At 39.1% G+C, this 17,730-nt stretch overlaps 1 protein-coding gene and 2 long non-coding RNA genes across 3 annotated transcripts in view; 2 read left to right on the top strand and 1 right to left on the bottom strand.

Annotated features, from left to right (window-relative positions):
• LOC145448770 (uncharacterized) overlaps positions 1-17,730 on the top strand; it is a 163,460-nt gene that overhangs the window by 47,041 nt on the left and 98,689 nt on the right. The gene's annotated exons all lie outside the window — the stretch shown is intronic.
• LOC145448566 (uncharacterized) lies at positions 12,240-17,165 on the bottom strand. The gene is made up of 4 exons (XR_013917955.1): positions 16,647-17,165; positions 15,161-15,346; positions 12,893-14,272; positions 12,240-12,379 (listed from the first exon to the last, which is right to left on the bottom strand). It is a non-coding gene; the product is annotated as an uncharacterized LOC145448566 (long non-coding RNA).
• LOC145448567 (uncharacterized) lies at positions 12,258-15,166 on the top strand. Its single transcript, XR_013917956.1, has 2 exons — positions 12,258-12,394; positions 12,739-15,166. It is a non-coding gene; the product is annotated as an uncharacterized LOC145448567 (long non-coding RNA).

Here is a 17,730-nt window from a genome sequence, read left to right as displayed (position 1 = left end):
AAATCCGGCTGGTAAATGTCCAGTTCGGAATGCGAAAAAATCCTGCCAGAACAATGCTAACCAATCATATTGCAGCAGAAAAATCCGGTTAAAATCCGACTGTCACCCCAAATTCAAAATCCGGATCCAGTCCGGCCAGGTAAAAAATCATTGAAATCCTGCTCCGGCTCCGGCTCCTGAACCGGACTGTGGCCATCTCTGCTGATGAGGTGAGGATTCTGCCGGGGGAAGTACGGATATTTACACGCCCGTCAACGTATACGAACTGTGTGAAATTCATGCTGTTGCTTCATCATTATCAAACTTTATATGCATGCACTGGATAAACTTTTATATAGAAATCAAGGCAATTGGAGCTTTTGTGACAGATATAACAATGGCCACAAACGAAGTAAGTCTCGACAAAAACGTGAAAAGAGAGCCTAAAACTCCCTTCCAAAAGATGAAGCTCTGCTGTTGGAGCTGGTTAAGCAGAACCCGATTTTAGAGAATAAAAAACGGACAAGGTCTGTACAGCGGCCAAAGACCGCGAATGGGAGCTGGCTCCCGAGTTGACTGCTGTCGGCATCAGCTGCCAGAGAACAGTCAAGTGCTTGAAAAGCGATGGCAGAACATGAAAGACCGTTCGAAGGCTGATACCGCGTACCTCAAGAAAGAGCGCCGATTGAAGTTGAAATGGACCCCCTTTTGGTGAGGGGGTGTCATGTATGTTTTGGATTACAGGATTTGAATGGCAGATTGAAATGAAAATTTGTTTCATAGCAGTCGTCTCGGGTCAAATTCAAGATATCGGCAATCCATTCGACGACGACGGCATAACGTCCTGTGAGTCATCGGTAATTATACATCTGATACAGTAGTCATTGCATAATTAATAAACGGGATGACAATGAACAATATGAACATGGAAGGCAGAGTTTCAACATGAACCACAGCTGCAGTTCCAATTGCCATGGTGAGTGGATGCGGCTCAGTTTTGAACAACGAACTTGTATTTTTTTAGACGAGAGTTTAATTGAATTTCATTTGTTAAAGACTGAATACATGAAAGAAAAAAATGAAGAAAGAGATGTGGCTGTACGAGCTGAGGTTAAGAGAGAACAAAATGATGGAGAAGGAGAGTGAATTAAGAAAAGACGAGCGTAGGCTAAAGATGATATACTTCCATTTGAAGATTGAAAAATTTCTAGTATATAACAAATTACAAGACTTCTAGTCTAACAGAAATTGAAGGCAGCAGAATGGAGTGGAGATAGAGTAGACGCGGAGCAGGTTATTAAACTGTTCCCAACTGATTTTCCTCAACCTACACCACAGTTTATATATTGCAGATTTGCCAGGCTTGGCCGTCGTTGTCAATTTAGCTCTAATCTTCTTCGGAACTCGATGGCACTTCGGTTAACCTTGTGCAATGAAGATTCTCGAAAATACGATTCCATTGTTTTTAATGAATATCAATCAATATCTGCACGAATGGATGGGAATTGTTTTCAACGCGTAATCTCACTATGAGTGTACGGTTCATAGAGATAGATACTCTCACACATTCACTTGCCGACTCTTGGGGCAATACAAATACAAATTCTAAAAAATTCACAATATCATGATGGCCGTGCAAGAGATTAATCGGACCCTTCAACAATTGGCGAATAGTAGTAAATCCAGACAGAAATCATCAGCTTGCCGTCATGATTAACACTCTGACATTTATTTTGATCACGCCGTCGCAAATTCCGTAGACATATATCATCAATATCGTACATGCCGGTTAGTGCAGTGGTTCCCAACCTTTTTCATCTCGTGCCTCCCTTGGCCGAAATTTGAGCCAAAATTCCCCCCTTAGGAGAAATCTGCCCGATGATTAATAAAGGTCATTTTTTACCGCGCAATCACCTGTTGACCGAAGAATAAGACCGGAGGTACGGAGTGTCTGTTTCTAGCAGGGCTGTAACAATACTTTTTAGACCTCCAAAAACAATGGTCTTGGTCCCAATCAAACAAATTCTGGAAGGCTTGACTCAACAGACCCCCATATATACTTCCATTTGTGTTTTCGGCTTATCATGCACCAATCGCTAATATAACTGCTGTGAAAAATCAGTATGCATAAATTTGCAGGTCTCGCGATTTTTTTTCTCAAGTGTGCGTATGCATTTGGCCAATAATATTGGTATTTTCATATCTAGCAGGATTGACCACACTCGAGTCGGACTTGAGTCAGCACTTTCTGATGACTCGACTTGACTCGAGTCATTTTCTCAAAATAGGGAAACAACTCGACTCGACTAGAGACAATCTGTGTATTGACTCGACTTGGAGTCATTGTAGGCCTACATGACTCGAACCAAGCCATATGACTCGTGACTATAAGACTGCTAAGACATACATTTCATTGTAATTTCGAAGAACAGTAAAGTGGCCTTCCTATTGGAATTTCGTCTATTGGTCCTGGTGCTTGAGAATGCCATAATAAACTGCTCAAAGTGAGAAAAATAAGTATATGATAAATCAAAATCATTCAATATCACCAAACAGAGTTATAAAAAGTGAGTTTAACAAGACTTGAACTGGAAACTGAGCAGTCAACACAAGGAATTGGACTCGGACTCCAGTCATAATACCATAACTCGGACTCGACCCTATGCTCGGGGACTTGGACCGTCGGACTTGACTCAATGGTGAATTGAAAATGACTCGACTTGACTCGAGTCAAAACTATGAACGTGAAATTGACTTGTGACTCTCGGAGCCTCGTGACTTGGTTACAGCCCTGATATATACCGTGATATATAACATACACGTGACCAGATTTCCTGCTTGAGCTCATTGAAATTTAGGACACTCATTCGGTTTCGGCAACATTGCACCAAGTTTAACATGCATTTTTTTCGATCGAGTAGCTGTTCACTAAAAATAAAGCAAGGCTAGCGGATCTCTTTGACTTGAATCGATGACGTTATGAAAATATAAGATATATACTTTCGTTAGAGGCCTTGTTGTGATAGATTCGGCACGACGTTTGCTCGCTTAGAATATATTTGATTGAGAGGCCGTCTCTGGCCTGCAAAATTGTCTTGCGAACTGCAGCACATCTGAACTAGTTAAAAAAAAAACAAGGGCGAACTTGTATGGGAGAAAGAGATTTCAAATAGCATTTGAACATACTTTCAGCAGTTCGGACATGAACATTTTGGGAAATCCGTTACAATTCTAAAGTGAAATTCCTCCCTCAAAATTCCAAAATTCCCCCCGAGGGGGTAATTCCTCCCCGGTTGGGAACCACTGGGTTAGTGAGACCTGAGGACATGCGAGTTCCAGCTTATTGCAAAAAGATTGAACATCTGCATATATTACCATTGGGCACAGTCATGCGTCAAACACATCACCAAAAATATTTGTAAATGATATAAATTATTTTGTGGGTTTGAGGAAAATGATATAAATCATTTGGCCGGTTTGCGGAAAAAGGTTACAACCTGCATGCAATCAATGTGTTGGAGCCTCCAAAGAATGCAGGCAATTCTGCATCTCCGTTATGGTAGTTGACTAATATGCAAGCTCTGCATTCAATAAATTTCTGTCATTCAAAGAAATATCAACAAAGCTCTCAGAATAGATTACATCTTTCGAAGAAGAAAATCCCAAATGGATCAAGATGGTTATTGTACATGTCTCATTCCAAGACAACGATCAGTACAAAGCTAATTGACTATTTTAGTGATGAGGCTATTATGTAAGGATACGGCGCAGATATCTTGATTACAGCTTCAAACTAACCATGATTGTATTTATGATTATACGGAGCCATAAGAATTTTCTAGTCATTTGACTAAAAGCGTGAAGATACATTCATGGATAGGTTACAAATTGGCCACCTTATGCCGTTCTAGATTGATATGCATTTAATTTTTCAACCGTAGATGCCATTCAGTCAAACCAGGTCGTGGTTGAGGATAAGCTCACCCTGCTATTGTTACGGATGTGATGTGTTGCCTGGTTTAGGCTGTACTGTAGTGGCTCCGGTGTGTCGAATAATGAAACACACACCATAGATCTACAGAGATAAATGCATTGAATCACAGGACTACGTGCTCAAGTTCTGATTATGGCATATCTGACTTGGGTCAGCAGGTAACTGCCACTGATACTGGTATACTTGAAGAGCTTAACTTTTTAACGATTTGCTATTATTTTACACCTGTTGCGGATAGTTGTATGTTCTTGGTTGTGAGTGGCGCTGCAAGTCAATAGGCAATGGTAGGAGGGCGAAATCATAGGTCCATCTGGACTCAGCAGGGCTTTCCCGGCGTTCTTTTCCCGTGGTCCACAAACGACCAATGAAATTTGCGCCCCTTCGAGCTCCCCTCAATTGTCCGGGATTTGAACCAGTTCAAGAGTTGCTCAACTCCAAATTTGAAGAGCACTCATTCATTTCAAACAGTGGGCGTCAGTTCACCGAACATATCTTATAACTCGGACCTTATCAGTAACCGAATTTATCCAATGAACATTTAAAAAGCTTGCAGATTTAATATCACGTTTCGCATTCAGTCTTTGTATTTGAAAAACCGAAAACAAGGTATGGATCATCAAACAGCTCTGGTATTAATGGATTTTGCAGAAAATTACTCTTTCCACATACAGGGGTATCATTGGACCCACCATCCACCAATACACTACGAACCCAGTAGTGTAGTTTGCTAATACAAGTCTGCAAGCAAATGAAATTTCACATTTTAGTCTTTGTTTTCTATCCGAATAGTTGCTGCACGATGCAGTCATGGTATATTTGATTTAGCGTAAAACAATTCAAGTTCTCAAAACTATCCCAATTTGAACGATGTTGAATATTTTAGCCATGTGCTGCGCAGTGCGAACACAGAAGATCATTTTACAATTTGTGCAAGAATAAAAAAGATTACTTCGGAGTGGATGCTGCGTGGACCTTTTTTGGTCTCCAGCAGTGTTGGGATCAAGTCACTACCTTCGAGTCACGAGTCATTTCGAGTCATTGCACATTTTGACTCGAGTCAAGTCAAGTCAATCGATTTTCGAAGGTGACTCGAGTCAAGTCAAGTCACTCGATTTTTGGAGGTGACTCGAGTCAAGTCGAGTCAAGTCAAGTCAAGTCACGAGTCAAGTCACAATTCAAGTCAAACTGCCTTTTCGAAGTATGAGGTATGATTACGTCATTGCATTTTGCTAGCTGTCTGAAATACCGATTGCGTCGTCATCGATTTTGAACAGATGAACGAATATAGGGTTGAATATACACGCAAGAAGGCATTGTATCGCTCACATATACGTAAAACTGCTAATTGCATAGCCTCAGTTTATAGTTACCAGCCGAAATAGAGAATATATAGAAACGAATTGATAAGATGCAATACAATACCCATTTAAAAATTGATATGATACAATTCAAGCCTGCTCCAATGACTGAGGACTATATAACCTATATTCGAATTCAATTAATAAAACAAGACGCTTGGTTAAGGTAAGAACAGAGAACAAAAATAGACATTTTGCTATTAAATTACTTCACTATACTAGTTCACGACAACGTAAGCTGAAAGCTTCGATAACTTCGTTCTTGGTCAATTTATTTGTGAGATAACAATGGAGGCTCAGTAAAACGCACGATCATTGAATGATTGGTCGCTCTCACGGGTTACACCAGCGTTTCGCGAACAATCCGAAGATATGCAAGATACAGTCATTTTTATCAACACCGATTACTTGATGACTTGAAATTGACTTGTGAATTTTGCTCCGAGTCACGAGTCAATCCACATTTCTGAATCGACGAGTCAAGTCAAGTCAAGTCATTTTAGCAAAGTGACTCGAGTCAAGTCAAGTCATACGAAAAAGGTGACTCGAGTCTGACTCGAGTCAAGTCATGACTCGAGTCATCCCAACACTGGTCTCCAGCCATGGTAAATCACTATGTAATGGAGTTGGTAGCACTATGAAACGAGCTACAACAATGGAAAAAGTCTGAGACACCCACTGAATGATCAGATTTCGAATGTGGAAGGAATGATGTCTAATTGCGTGCGAAATCTTGAAAAAATTAAATTTATAAAATTGCCCAAAGCACGAATTGCATACTGCAAAATCTTTTCTGGAATCTCGATTTCAGCTCGGTGCCACAGTCAAAGTTACTCAAGCTTTTCATAATTTTGGGCCATTGTCATTAACACAGCTAGAAGCAAAACGTGTCAGCCAAGTCGAACAGTATGCATTAGGAGTTGAGTTGAACGAAGACACGGAAAAGCACAGTGGACTTCGTCAAAACCAATTTGTATGGTCGGTTTATGGCATAAACTGATAGATTGACATGGTCATAGAGTTGGATAAGCCGAACAACGATCCCTTGGTTGACAAATTTTTGTGCACAGTAGAAGTTCCTTCTTTATTCAATAATCAGGAACAGTTCCTGACAAACGAATCAAAAGTAAAAGTCGATCAAGGTTGGGAGAAATATCGGTCGGGAACCTTTTTTGTTCGAAGAGCTATATTGGCGCTATTTTTCCATCTCAATTCCCAAAGACCCATACATGACAATTAACTGTCACGTCACAATTGAAAACTTGTGACATCATGGTAGCACTAATTCGAACTCACGATACACAGGATTTCATATTTTTCTCAGTAAAACTGGTATTTACTCTTCGAAAATAAAGCTCGTAACGAGAGGTAAGACGCAGACGGGCCAAGCCTCACCATTAATAACACAATTCATCGTATTGCTACAAAGACAACGAGCTGCGCCCGCAAAGGCGCAGTATATAGAAAGCGCGATGGATCAACCAAAGTTTTTGTTGGAGTTTTATTTGTAGATATGTCGTTAAAATATAGCGGTAAACAAGACATTTGGTGTTTTAGTCAAATGATCTTCCTCCGTAAGCTGTCATAGGCGGGCTTAACCCTACCGACAAAAATCCAAAGATTGGTATTTTGGGTAGATATAATGTAACATAAAATCTGGAAAAGTAGTGGATAAAATGTAAGATGTAATCAAGTGAAGGAGTTGTAGTATAGGTGTATGACGTAGTAGATAATCAACAAAGAGATATATAGGGGAGAGGAGGCCAAGATCAGACATGCAATTTTTTCACAGAAAAAATTACTGATGGACAGATTCCTTCAACTATGTTGTTCCCATAATGCCATTCCATAGTCCTACCATATTAACAAGGCAAACAGATTTGAGGTTGGGCAGAAAATGCCAAAAACTATATTTTCATAGCCTATGTCAGTTATGTGAATTCATGTTTGTAAGGGCATACCTATCTTAGTACTTAATATTATAAAACAAGAATGCTGGAGCTGGTTGAGTGCAATATTAGCAGTGTAATCATGCGCTTACCTCTGAAAAGTATAGGACAGAATTTTTTTTATTCAAATTCATATGTAAATTTAGGTGTGGGGTAAGATGAGACAAAATCATGGGGGTAATATGAGACATGGGTATCAGAGGGCTTTTCTATTGAAGGCCTCGGAAGATTAAAAAATTACTGTTGAAGGCACATAAAATGTATTATTTGTCTAGTAGTTTACCAGATGTGACATTACAGAACAAAATAATAACGAAACTCTTAATGTTGCTGGATCTCATGGTTAATTGGTTTTCGATGTCATTTATATTTGTATATGATGTACCAATTCTTTTTAAAACTTTTTAAAAATGAATTATTTCATGATTATTATATTTTATTCGCAATGTTGCTGGTTGATTCATCATTTGGGATGAATTGGTGGTGTAATGAGCATGAATTGCATGGTGTCTCATCTTAAACACAGTGTGTCTCATCTTACCCTCAGCTGGGGGTAAGTTGAGACATTTAAGCAAGGATTTTTGAGGGCCAAGAAATCCATCAGTATATTGTTCAATATAACTAAAGCCATCGTCATAGAAAGTAGAGATCACAGGCTTTCCATTGGTACCAAAATTAATCCTCAGAAGGCATTACTCTTTGAGTGGCCTTGAATTAGAAGGCATTACTCTTTGAGTGGCCTTGAATTATCAGAAAAGTGTCTCATCTTGGCCTCCTCTCCCCTAGGTTACATGTGGTACAGAATTTAAATATGAAAGTGTGGGACGTTGCAAACAGATATTTTATGTGCGTAAATATAAAACAAAACATATATAAATTCGTGAAAACACAATATAAGCAGAGGGAATGAATATAGTAAAATGGATAGTGACTCATTCCAAAGCTACTTAGCACCTTACGTCGTCAGGGGTATAAAGATATAGGTAGGGCATTAGCATCTCTTTATCTGTCGCGATATCGGAATTGCCCACGCAATGGACCCACCCAAGTTCACCGACAGTGCCAAATCTGCGATACACACGAAATGCAGGTTGCAATAAAGTTTCAACTTTTTAAACAATTTTGACATTTTTTGACCTAACGCTACAATTTTGACCAAATTTTGACTTTTTTTGACATGTCAAAAAAATCGCCCTACTCACCATTGATTTGATCTGCCGTCTGTGAAAACACACAATACCCTCCGTCCATTTGACGTTTTATTAGGTATGTGCATTGTACACGTGAGTAATAATGCATGGCTAATCTTGTGTGATTTTTGTGCGGTAGGGCTGTTCAAAAATAACTTCTTTTTTATTTTACTTTATGGCTAGGCTACTTGATAAAATTTTAATGCTGCATTAAAAGAACACTGAATCTGGTTAAATTTCAAAAAGTAGAATCAATGATATGAGAAGAGAAAATTTTGGATTTGAAAATTAATGGAGTATTTTTAGTGAGAAATTCTTTCATATAATAGAATTACATACTAGTGGTAAGCCGACTATTTTTTCATATCCAAAATAACCTATTCTGAAAACTTCGCTTCTTCTTGTTGTAATAGAGCCAAATTTGCTATGAATCATATTTTTACATCTAACAATATCATGAGGTAGCCAGTAAAATTCGAAAATCTCTATTCGTGATTAATACAAAATTTTCTCTCAGAGCATTACTTTCTACCGGTCGGAATTGAGACAAATTTAAGTATTTTTAGGCAATCTAACTATTCCGAGTAGCCGGAAAATTGGAAAAAAATGTTTTTAACAGCCCCAATTATTTCTCCAATGCTGTAACTACGGTGTAGTCTGTAATGCAACTGGGAAACCTTTAGTAATATCAAAAGGTATCTGTTTTTTGTCACTGCACATAGCTACATGCACGCTTTTACAGCATGCTGGCCTGGTGAAAATACCCCTACATAAACATGCATCTGTTGATTCTCTATCTCTTATTTGTCGACGTGAATTCGTAGGTTCTCTATCAGAAAGTATGTAGACTTGAATTCGTTGGTTCTCAATCAGCTATTTGTGAGTTGTCGTCGATGTGGTCGTAACAAAAACTGAATGCTTGTATTTGTGATGTATCAGACTGACAAGACATATATTTGATTTTAAGTTCTAAGATTAGTAAAGTTATCATATTGGCGGCCTGTCTCGTCTATCTGTAGCATCGGTAAATGAGGCCAGGAACTGTCCGTAATATACCTAAATAAACATGTGCCAAAACTCTGGTAGGGACAAAATAAGCAGGTTAGGCAAGCAAGGAATTCGATATCACCCAAACAGGATTAAAAACATTGGATGAACATGACTTCAATACTGTGACTTGGACTCGAGTCATAACACTATGACTCGGACTTGACCCGGTAAACGGTGACTTGGACTCGGACTCTACTCGGAGTTGAATTGAAAATGACTCGACTTGACTCGAGTCAAAACCACAAAAGTAAGATTGACTCGTGAGTCGGAACCATGTGACTTGGTTACAACCCTGGTACAGGGACTGTTACCAATGTTTTTCCAAGTTTGATTGAGGTCATGCATGCCATTTTCCACACAGGTATATGATGGTCAAAAGTTTCCGTCATTGCTCAAATGCCAGATTAGTGCTCCAGAGTGTTTCCGTGTTTTCCCAACTGCAGAGTAATTTTAGATTGTACCGAAGTACGAACAGCCAAATCCGATGATCTTGGAAAAAATTGCCAAACGTTTAGCCACTACAAAAAAGGTAACACTGAAAACATTAGTCGGAGTCGTACCTAATGGAACGATAACGTTTGTGTCAGAACTTTATGCAGGCTCCACATCAGATAAGGCCATTATAAAAGACAGTGGAATCCTTGACTTATTGGAACCTGGGGACTTGATTTTAGCTGACAAGGGGTTTGCAATTAACAGCATACTTCTTTCAGGAGTTTACTGTGAACCATCCATCATTTTCAAGCCAACAAAGAGTTATCGCGAGACTGTTTTCATGTTGAAAGGGCGATACAGCGAAATGAAGTTTTTCTTATCTTGGAATTCATTCCACACCATTATCGACACCTATCCAGCAAGATCTTCCAGTGTGCTTCATGCTTAGCAAATCTGCAGACCCCAATCATCCAAAATGCCCATGAAGAGGTATTTTATTCATAATATATAGGATCTTCCTATTGTTGTTATGCTATACCAGAACTTGCAAAATATCTAGGTTATTATTAGCCGATTATTCAGCTAGGTTGTTTTCAACTTTTTGACCTCATGGGCCGGTACAACTTCAGAACCAATGTGGGTAATGGTGAACCATTGAAAATTTACCCTAAATTGAATTACAGAAATGTATGAAACTATGTAACGTTGATAAGTACGCGCAACTTGTTGCATTTTTGAATTGAGTTATAACTTTCGAACAGATTTATGGGACAGTATGTAGGCTAGTTGTTATTTGGAAAATCCTTTGTTTAATACACTGTAAATTCACAGCGCTGAATGACACACAACATTGCGCATAGGTATATACAATATTTGGCTGACACATATTATTGGCTGAGATCTGACATCGAGAATCCGCCATGTTGTGTGCACGTCCACACATCATCAAGGAATGTTATAAGATGTGGGTTCATGCTCTTATGATGTGTCTATGAGCTCACATGTATATCAGTAGTCATTCCGAACGAATTTTATGCGGTGTCAAACATTCATACCGGATATCAATTGGGAAGGAATTCGAAAAGCCTTGCAAAATATGATTTGATCGGTATGGTTATTGACCCTAAGCTATAGCTTTTTCATCAGGCTGCAGTGTTTAATTAGTAATATTATTACTGATACAACTAACCAAGGTTGTAACCGACGGTGGTGCCGGGCTTGAAGCAAATAGGTAGGTGATCAGATATTATTTATGGTCGTGTTGTACCAATACTTGACTGACGACTCGCTTTCTTGAGGTTTGCTCTGATCTGACTTTACATACCTACGATACTCACGTTACTCCTTGATGTTAGTGTTACTTTCTTGAATGTGCTTATAGTTAATCGATTGTTTCTCATTCCAGTTTATTATAAACAAATTATCAGATCAACATTCCAAAAGATTGCGATGAAATAAAAAGGTGGTCGTATTATTTTCCTACCGAACTTACTGAAGAAATTTGTAATACAAATGAAACACCGCGACGCTGAACATTTTACTTGTATCCGGCACCGCTGTCATTGCCATCGAACAACAGTATAGCAATCATTCAGTTATTTGTAGTACGCGTTGTATTTTATTATTGATGAAATGAAAAATGGACTCTGTCTCTCCCAATGATATATATACAATGATTGGAAACTGCCACGCCCCCTTACGCTGTAAGGTTTACTCCCGCCGAAATCAGCGTGTGCGCGGATAAGGTTGACTGCATACACTTCATTGAGTAATGTTGACCGTGGTGGAGTACTGCTATCACCTTTGCTGGCAGTTATTCCACTGTTTTTTCGTTTGGTGGTTGATTGTTAACAGGTTTTGCGAGCATAGTCAGACAGTACTGCATACTGAGGTCTAATCAAACTTCCGTCAATGCGCAATATTCAGGTAATGACTAGCTGCTTAGGTTTCTGCACCCGTGGATGAGCGTAAAAAAGCTTGGAAAATTAGGACAGATTGAGATTCGAACATTTGTAAGCATCAATTACGCCATCTGATATCTTGAAAGTGAAACTGATTAAGATGCTTTTGTGATTAATCTTATTGCGGGTGGGTGGCCAACCTGAAAATTCGATGAGACCCATTTAACAGAAAGCAATTTTATTGAAGGCTACTATAATATTTATAACTCTTTTTTCTCACTAATAGTTAATTGATGAATAGTTGGTTGCGTCAGATGTGAGATAGTGTCGCATACCAGGGTGTGCTAAAACCTCTGCCAATGCGCATTTGTTTAAAGTTCCAGCAAAACGTTTTTGCACTGGCGCCAAATATGAATCGGCGGAATGCCTTGAGAAATTTATAAGGAGCATGCGTCAAGATCGTGGCTGGATCAATTGTACAAAAAAAGACGATTTAAAGATTTGCGAACTTCATTCGCGTCATCTGATTTGTTGAAAGGTGAGGAAATGATTCTATACTGTAGCCTACTCTTCATCATTGCATAAGCACTACAGAGTGGTGGGCTACCTTGACTATATATTTTGATTCCCATGGTAGTTGACTGGTAAGCTGGTGAAACGAGTTTCCTTTTAATGTCTAATGCATTTGCTCTTGCGTATAGGACACAAATCGATCAATTTGCAAATTGGAGCAATTCCAACCTTGAATTTGCCTGTAAATTGGCTAGATTGTGTTCTCATGACTTTATAGCTGTATCGAAAACTTCATCGCGAATATTTCAGCAATGCTGTTCACGGTGATGTTTCATGTGTCTAACTACTTCTGATTTTTTGCATTTTCAGTGAAAGAGAATATTGTATTCAGTACAACGAAAGACGGAATGGTAGGATTCGTTGATCTTGGGGAGTCGAGACCTGTAGAATGTAGATAATGATGAACCAGCTACACACGCTCTTCAAGTTTATGCCAGTGGCCTGGTAACGTCTGTTTCCAAACCCTTGGCATACTGCGCAACAAAGTCGGTGGCTTCATTTCGACTTTCGAGTAGGCCTATATTCTGGAAATGTGTCGGCATCTTGGTGGATTGTGGATTTCGGGTAGCTGCGTTTGTTGCTGATGGACTCAGTGCAAATCCCAAGATGTTCCAAGAGCGTACGCAACAACCTCTACGCCAGCCGCACTGGTGGTACGAAACTTCTCAACAAGGATGGTAAATATATTCGATGGCGGCATTTTACGGTTGTTTGAACTGACGGAATTGAGATGCGGTAAATTGACGTATGCACATTTTCGTATGCAAAGCTTGGCAAAGATGCGGGAGATTTTTGCAGCTCAGCTTCTGTCTAATAGTGTTGCGCATATTATGCGAGCAGGAGAGGTGACGGTAAAGAAGCTTCTGCATGGTTTGCAGGTATTTACAAGTGGTTCGACATTATGAATACATCAACCAAGTTCAGCTACAACGCCGACTTGAAGCCATATTGCAGTCCAGACGATTCACGCTTGGACTGGCTGGAAATTGATTTCTTGCCTAAAATGCGAAAATGGATAGATTCTTGTGCTGAAGGAACAGCAACTTAGAAAACCAAAAAATTCTTGAGTCTCGATAACCATTTATGCATAACCATGGACAGGTACGGTCAAATAGCCGAATCCTTATGCTGCACTACAGATATTAATGAATTTGGTGACACCTTGATATCATATAAAATTACGGAAAAAGAATGTTCCCCATCCTACCAATGATTCGGGCAAGAGCAAGCAAAGATGGACAAACAGCTAAACAAGGCAGATTTCATCAAGAGTAGATACGGCATCGTTCGGGTCGTATTTGGCCATTCTTGAGCCAACGAAAGCGAGTGTACTGCTGCATTATTAAGGACATCATCCAAATACTTTTCCCAAGTTGAACCCAGCAAACACAGTACAGACCAAAGATGTAGAAAAGCCGAGCCGATATAGTAGATATTAGATCTCGGCAGGTCGTAGAAAGGGGGATTTTGTGTCGACTCAATTCAACGTCTTTTCCATGTCCTTCAATAATGTAAATATTATGCAGATGCTACAGCCTTTAAACATGGTGAGTAGAATGTAGATCCTACGTTAGAAGAAGATCCTGATATAATAACCTGTTTTCTACCACTATGGGCTTAACCTGATCACGGCTGCGTACACACACCACATTATTTACTACATATTAATCACATTTGTGATAATTTAATTTCAAACGAATTGGCAATAATGCCGTTGTAAAAAATAAAACGAACAAACGAACAAATGTCTTTAGAAAGAAAGTGAAAACAGTCCTTATCATCAGGTTTCATCTTCTGATGAGCCAGGTAAATAACCAGCATGCAGCCTTTTTTTTTCAACACCCTGCAGAAATAAAATGAAAATGATGATTAATAGCTAAGACATTCGTACTGCGAAAATGGCAGAGGTAGCGACTAACGAATGACTCCTACATTTTTTTCACCCATACTTACTAAAATGGATTCGATTCTGAACTATTTCCACTCAAGTTTTATTATTATATTTTTTAATATTATATGACTAGAGAACTGACTTCAATCGTCACTTCTACTTGATCAAGATCAAGATCAACGATGACTACTTCAGCACTCTTTGAAAACAGCCACTAACACAAAAAGAACTCTTGACTAAAATTTCTTCACATTCTGTCCAAAATGATCAATTCAACAATCCAAATGAATCAGTTATTTGGCAGCTAGTTGGAGAGATATATACTCAAGTCTAGAAAGTGGAATGATACTCTGCCTGGAAAGCTGAAGACCTAACAATATTGTGTACAGAGAACAAAACATTCGAGTGGCGGCACTGGTATAGACATTAATAAATTATTAGAATTGACAGCAAGATAACCAGCAAGACATTAAAATGAGAATTGGTGCAGTTTCTTAGGCTGTAGTGATACTCAGCCAGTAATTGACCTAGCAGAGAGCAAAACGTTGTAAATAAAGCGAGCGAAACCTCCGACAAATGATACGATAAAACATTAGAATCGACAGTCTTACTAGAAGCAGAATAACAATCATGAGGGGTTAGAGAACAGAAGCCCGGGAAGTGACCATCAGAAATTACTGCATACTGGCCGAACAAATCCATGACCACTAACAAATGGTCTTTCAATAGTCAATATTGATACCAAATGACACCACCCCTATTTCATAGCAACATTTAGCAAATACAGCGCTGGAGTCAACCTTATATAAGCCCTAACCAAACGCCCATTAGTTTTCCCACCTACTACTTCGCGGATGGAAATACGCATTAAAGCGAACGGACGCGACTTGTCACACTCTTGCTATTTCTGCTCCTTTTTTCTCTTCGTTCCTCTTCTCTGTCGCTTCCGCTTGAGGAGAGAAACAGTCGGCCGCGTTTACGGATCGTGAATTCCCGGTGGGTGATTCTTCCTCGAATGGTCAGCACCTTGAAAATTGAGAACAATGTTGTTGCAAAATGCATGACAATTTGAAAGTTACATCATTCTAATTATTCCAGTTATGGCCGTGAATCGTTACAAGTGCGGTAACCATAAGAATTATTACTATACTTCAACTACAAATACAATACATTGTATAAAATGATTACCAATTCTTTTACGTTGATCGAGTCCCAAATAGATGAAATATGTCAAAGAATTTGCTAAATTTTTGTATAATTTGACAGATTCCGAAATCTTCTCAAAGTGCACCTTTCAAAAATTTGATATCAAGACTCCCAACATTTTACAATTCGAAGTTGGATGGCTTTAGCAATACAAGCAAACAGTTTGTATCGCAATTGACAATTATGTAGAGAACGCTGCGAGACATATGAGTAGGCCTACCCTAAAACGTTTCTCTCACATGGACATTAGGGCTCTTAAAATATGACTTTTTTTCTCAAATCGTTCTGGCTACTTGATAATATTGTTAGGTTACCTAATTTAAGCCTAAACACAAAATTTGGTTCAATTCCAGCCAGTAACCGCTTTGCTACAGGAGAAGAAAGTTTCTATTTATTATATAAAAATAAATAGGTAATAAAAATTTGAAAATTTTCTGTTCACCCCATGAAAGTGTTAGGCTGTCTATAGAAACGATGCTCACCAAATTTGGTTCAATTCCAACCAGTGGAAGCGGAGATATTGCCGTCGAAAAATTTGGATTTGAATAAAATAGTATTTACGGTGACCGATTCTTTGTTTACTTATTAAAGTTGTGCTCACCGTAAGTACTATTTTATTAAAATCCAAATTTTTCGACAGCAATAACTCCGCTTCCACTGGTTGGAATTGAACCAAATTTGGTGAGCATCGTTTCTATAGACAGCCTAACACTTTCATGGGGTTAACAGAAAATCTTCAAATTTTTTATTATTCATTTTTATATAATAAATAGGAACTTTCTACTCTTGTAGCAAAGCGGATACTGGCTGGATTTGAACCATATTTTGTTTGTAGGCTTAAATTAGGTAACCTAACAATTTTATCAAGTAGCCAGTACGATTAGAGAAAAAAAGTCATTTTTGAAGAGCCCTACTGTTCATGACCGTCCACGTTTAGAGTTGCATCTCAAAGATGCTAAAATAAGCCTAAATATAATCCAAGCAATACGATCGTCCACTTTGACTGACTGAATTTCTAAAAACACCTTGATAGCTTCCACATCTTACGTTTATATATACTGTCTGCTATCGGCACAACAAAGTAGGCCTATTTAAAAATACCAAAACAGATTCAACATACCACATCTCTTGCAAAGGCTTTTGCTTTCATTCAATTTTCCATCAAACTTCTTTAAATCCTCCTTTGTGGTGAGTTGCTTTGGAATTCTTCTAGGATCAATTCCGATATTGTTTTATCATATACAATCTATGGCGGAATAAAAGTTTCGGATAAGTTCTAAAACGAACACAATTTTCCACACAAAAGTCAATTGCCACACGAAATGCCAAATGCTACGGTCTCATTTTACAAGGTATGGCGAGGAAACGTAGTGGTACGTTCCATTATAGCTAAACACCAATGAATTGCGGGTTCGAGCGTGACACGTCGACTCCATAATTCCTACCGAAGTGTTGGCCGTTTATCTAGGCTCCTCTTCGCCATCTGATTCGCATAGCCATGTCTTAAAAAGCCTAGGAGTGGGCCGTGCTGTAAGTGGGCAGATGGTTGCCGATGCACCCGGCACTTGGTGAATTCGGCCGCACAAACTCGGCACTTGGTGAATTCGGCTCTCGGGAAATTTTGAAATGAAGTCTATTTACAGCTATTAATATGAATTATCAAACTAATAATAGTATTATCAAGTGATTCGTCAATCTTGTAAGGAGGTCAGGGCATTCGTAGATCGCGCAGTCACGGCGTGATTAGATCACGGATTGCGTAGCCACGGGAAATAACACAGCGCTCATATACCGACCACGCGCGGTCTGCTTGGAATCGATGGCGTGAGTCACGGGCCTGTGTCGTGTAAGTTTTGAGAAGATGGATCTTGGCGTTGTATGTGAGATCAAAACTGTGGAACATCAAGCGGCGCTTCTTCGTTTATCGATCACGACAAGCCAGTGTTCCTCATCAACAAATGTTTCGCATGATCACGTCAAAATAAATTATTTTTTGCCTTTGGAGAGACGATTCCACTCTGGGATTAGGGTGTCTCGATAACACGGTTGAAGGATCCCAAGATTACGAGATCTACCACGAGCCACGACACGTTTAAATTTCCTTTTTTATACTGTTCATTCATACTAAATGCATTTCTAATGCGAAGGTGTTCTAGTGCCAATTCCTCCAAGGGCCGAGTTCACCAAGTGAAGAGCGTCGCGTT

This window comes from Botryllus schlosseri, chromosome 10, assembly GCF_051294905.1.
Source record: "Botryllus schlosseri isolate E-star chromosome 10, Bs_hap1, whole genome shotgun sequence".
NCBI classification, from domain to species: Eukaryota; Metazoa; Chordata; class Ascidiacea; order Stolidobranchia; family Styelidae; genus Botryllus; species Botryllus schlosseri.
Note: the sequence above shows the minus strand (reverse complement) of the source record. Positions and strands in the feature narration are given on the sequence as shown.